The following is a 4,819-nucleotide window of genomic DNA, read 5'->3' as shown; positions in this document are numbered from 1 at the left end:
TTCACGTGTACCATTTCACATGTACCATTTCACATGTACCATTTGAAGTGATAAATATTTGTTGGATGGACAGATGGATTTTGGTCTTAGTCTGTGTATACCAGAACTCTTACACACTGTTAAGTCACTTTTAAGTAAATAAGCATTCAGAAATAAGTACAATTCTTTTCATTCTTTTGCTCTCCATCTGTCTTCTCTTTGTGTCATCGTTTGCCAAATAAAAGACACATTTCAGGTGATCAACAAATATTTTCTTGGCTAGAAGTCTCCTATCAATGTCAGTCCTTAGAAAAACATACCTTAATATTTTCTATGAATGGAAAACTGTTACCATGATGCCTTCTCCCCACAGGTCTATAATATATTTCATTTGTATCAAGTAAGCTTTCTATTTTCATCTCCCACACAGTAAAATCGCAGACCTTCTGCATGGTATCCAGTCACTGTCCTTGGCAGTTACAAAAAACAGTCCTTACTTCAGCCCCTCTCGTCTTTGTCAGATAAGATGGTCTACCCTCCTCCAAACCAGCAGCCTCCCATTCCTTAAGCGCAGTTCCCATCCTCTGGCCCCTTCCTTGTTTCAGCTGTCATTTTTCTTTGCAGCACATTGAAAATGCCAGGTCCTCATCTTCTCTAACAGGTCCCACCCCCTTCAGAGGTGGCATCAGCAACATCCAGAGTGATCAGAGCTCTGCAGCTCGGCTTCACCCATCAAAAGCCTATCTGCACATCCCAGCTCTGTGGGCTGGTTTGCAGCCATTTGGTTTTACAAGAAAACTAACCATGTAGAGTATCTGAGGTGAGATGAAAGAAAAAAGAAAAATGGCTGCAGACTTAGTCCTGAAGTCTAATCAGGAGAGGCAAGGAGCTCCCGCCAAGAGGATTCGACATTGCCCAATGACTTTCCTATGGACAAGGTTGCAAAGAGTTGGACACGGCTGAGCGACAAAACAGTGACTTTTTAGGTGGAGGACACTGCTCAAGGTTGGCACTCCTTACCCAAGAGACTCAACAGTGGCTCAGAACTCATGGTTGGTCTTGAACTGTGGCCCCTGCCCTGCACTCTCTGCACATCCTGTGGGGCACACACCCACAGGAACACACACACACACACACACACACATCTTGCTCACTTCATAGCAGCTCTCTAGCCCTGAGCCTAATATCTGGTCCATCATTGCAATGGCCAACAGCTTTCATCTAAGGACCCTGTGTTAAACATTCTACCAAAAAAAGATCTTTTTGAACCCTTCCAGCCACACTATAACTATTATTTTCTTCATTTTATAGAAGAGGATTTTTTCACAGGTTTATCTCTTCTTATCTACTTCTCTTCTTTAGTCAGCATCCATAAAGAAGCTGTTATTGACCATATTTTTTTAGCAAGGAAGCTAAGAAATGAAAAAATTGAATAACTGAATAATCAAGGCCACCATTTGGTAAGTGCTGTAGGCTGGATTCAAAACCAGGACTCTCTAACTCTGACACCCATGCTTTCTCTTTGATAAGCTGCTGCCTGCTTCCCCCAAGTAGCCTGCCATAAAAAATCTAAAACCATACAGCTTAATGATCAAGAATACATTTTAACAAAATGAGAAGTCGATGTACACAAATAGCTGGAATCAGCTGCTACAGTTGAATTTTAACTGTGAGGAGCTGCAAGCCAGCTAGAGCAAAAATCATCAATACTGGCCTGGTCCTCTGAGTGAGCCTGCATACAAAAGCTGCATTGGATTGCTAATTTTCTGTATCTGGCAGATTCAGTTTTTAGGTACCTAAGAATACATGTGCAATGCCCTGTCCTGATGAATTAGAAGGAATACATCTGAGAGTTGTCAGAGGGCTTCCCAGGTGGGGCTAGTGGTAAAGAAGCTGACTGCCAGTGCAGGCAGATGTAAGAACATGGGTTCGATCCCTGGGTTGGGAAGATCCCCTGGAGCAGGGCATGGCAACCCACTCCAGTGCTCATGCCTGGAGAATCCCATGGACAGAGGAGTTTGGTGAGCCATAGTCCATAGGGTCACAAAGAGTCAGACACGACTGAAACGACTTAGCAAGCACAAAGTTGGCAGAACTAAGATACATGTAGAATATAGGGGTGATTTACAAGAGTTTGGGTGCCACCCTTGTGCAGAGCCCAACATGTGGAATAGTGGAGACAGAAAGAGGTCATAACAGAGGGAAATGACGGGAAAAGAACAAGCATTAGCCAGGGCATTCCGCCACCTCCTCTCATCCACTCGGCAGCCCTGTAAAACAGGGGTTAACGGTCCCCATTCTACACCTGATAGCGCTAAAAGCCAAAACAGAACTAGAGGAACAGGACTTGAGACTAGGTCTGTGGCCCCATTGCCAAAGAGTGAAAAGATGGGCGTCTTGATCCAGTCCCAGCCCTTGCTAACTGTGTGACCTGGGGTAAGTCACAGAAGTTTTCTCTTGACACCTGACTCGCCATCTACCACTGGGTACAAGGACTCACCTTGTTGGTGGGAGAGCGGAAATGAAACAGTCGGAAGAAATGCTATTTGGAAAAGAATTAGAGGACTTCATAAATTTGAGCCTCGCTACTTCCGATTCAACTTGCACGGCTTAGCTCAAGTCCTTTGTACAGGGACACTCTCCCTAACCTTCTTGGCAAGTCTGAAACCCCACAGTCTACCTTATCCTGTGCATCCCTCAGTACAGTCCCAGTTTGACACTTAGGCACTTACTAGCTGACCTGCCTGCCTCTCCAGCCAGTAACTCCACCAACCTGGATTTGCCCAGCATTAATTAGCCACTATGTCCAGTGCTTAATAGGCACATAATAAACATATGTGCATTAAGTGCATTAATATATTAGCATTAAAGTAAAAGCATCCATTTATATAATCCTAAAGATACAACTGGGCTTCCCAGGTGGTGCTAATGATAAAGACCCACCTGCCAACACAGGAGAAGACACAAGAGACCTGGGTTCAATCCCTGGGTCAGGAAGATCCCCTGGAGAAAGGCATGGCAACCCCCTCCAGTATTCTTGCCTGGAGAATCCCATGGACAGAGGAGCCTGGCGGGCTACAGTCCATTTGGGCCTCAAAGAGTCACACATGACTAAAGCGACTTAGCATGCATGCACAAAGATACAATTATAATTTAGGAAATGTGTAATTTCATAGAAATTACAAAAAGAAAAATTAAGGCCCTATTTACTTCCTAGAAGTCACACTTCTAACCATGGCTACCATCCAGAATCTCGAGGTTAAAAAAGGAAAAAAACACCTTCTGTGTGGAAAATGACTGTCATAAAGTCCATACACTTGACTCCTGAGGAGAGGTGGATCCACCCTCAAGCCATCACTCTGACAGTCGGACATAAACGGAGGCAGGGGGTGACGGCGGCGGGGACGCCTGTCAGCTGGTGAAATGACAGCCGCCAGCGGCAGGAGGCGGCAGCGGGCGTGCGGGCGGGCTCCCCGGCCAAGCGGCCCAGAGGAACGGACCGCGGGGCCCCCAGCCGCTCACGCCCACCGCCCCCTCGAGTCACCCGATCACCACACAGGGCGATGGCCGACGTCCAGGGGAGGGCACCGAGCCTTCGGCGAAGGGAAGTGAGGTCTGAGACACTCAGCGTAGAACGAGGGTGGCATGGTCAGAGACGCCAGCAGGCGTGTGTCTGCTGGTGTGTGCGCGAACAGTTTCAGCTGTGAAGAAACTTCCCAGAAGTGGAGACTACACGTGTCCTCTTGTGGCTGCCGTGCAGCACTGAGGTGCTGGTGGTGCACGCTTTGCCTCAGGCATATGGGAGGGCCAATTACCTGTGTTTGCACCTCCTTTCTCTGAGGTCTTTGCACTTTTTACTGAGGCCTTACAAGTGATTCGCCAAAACAAACCTCAGAGCATCACAATATTTTCTTACATAAGTGATCTAAGTAAGGACAGAATTCAGTCCTCTCCTTGCCAGCTGGGAAAGCATGGAGCCTAATTTCAACCTACAGTGCAGTGGGCGAGGGGGTAGAGCGGAAAAGCAGCGAAGACAGGTAGGGTAAAAAAGATGAAACTACAGTCATTTGCAGGTTTAAACAGAGAAAAGCTCTTAGTTGGTACAAGGCATGGAAGTCTGAGTAAAAGCCAAGCTGAAAGAGAGGTTTGCTCTCTCGGTTCACACTCATGCATCCATTCACTTAGTCAGCTTACTTAGTCTGTGTGTGTGCTCAGTCATGTCCACCTCTTTGCGATCTCATGGACTGTAGTTCACCAGGCTCCTCTGTCCATGGAATTCTCCAGGCAAGAATACAGGAGTGGGTAGCCATTCCCTCCTCCAGGGGATCTTCCCCACCCAGGGATTGAACCTGGGCCTCCTGCATCGCAGGCAGATTCTTTACCGTCTGAGCCACCAGGGAAGCCCCACTATTAGTATCTACTATTTAGTATTATTATTATTGTATTATTATATGCACCTGCTCTGTGCTGTGTAGTAAGCTCTGATTAACAGTGAGGGCAAGGAAGAAGACAAATGATAAACAGACAAAGTTAATCATTGTAGCTTTAGATAAGGGAGAAAATAGAAAATGGTAGTGAGGGGGTTACCTTTGCCAGCCTCTCTGAAGAGTTAATATTTAAGATGAGAAGTCAACTGTTCCAAGATTAGGATGAAACTCACCACAGGTGCAAAAAAATAAATAAAAACAGTAAGTGCAAGGACCAAAGAACAGAAAGCATGGGACACGGCATGTTCTAAGAACGCTTAGCGGACTTAACATGACTGCAACTGAGTATGCCAAAAGGAGAACAGAGACCAAAAAGGCTGGAAAGTAAGCGAAGGAGAACAGAAAGGCAATCT

General features: G+C 46.3%; 1 non-coding gene across 1 annotated transcript; it reads right to left on the bottom strand.

Moving 5' to 3' along the window:
* Positions 1-4,307: 4,307 nt before the first annotated feature.
* TRNAR-GCG lies at positions 4,308-4,379 on the bottom strand. Its single transcript has one exon. It is a non-coding gene; the product is annotated as a tRNA-Arg (tRNA).
* Between the last annotated feature and the right edge of the window lie 440 nt (positions 4,380-4,819).

The sequence above is a fragment of the Cervus elaphus genome, chromosome 29 (assembly GCF_910594005.1).
Source record: "Cervus elaphus chromosome 29, mCerEla1.1, whole genome shotgun sequence".
In the NCBI taxonomy this organism is placed as follows: Eukaryota; Metazoa; Chordata; class Mammalia; order Artiodactyla; family Cervidae; genus Cervus; species Cervus elaphus.
This window is presented reverse-complemented; position numbering and strand designations above follow the sequence as displayed.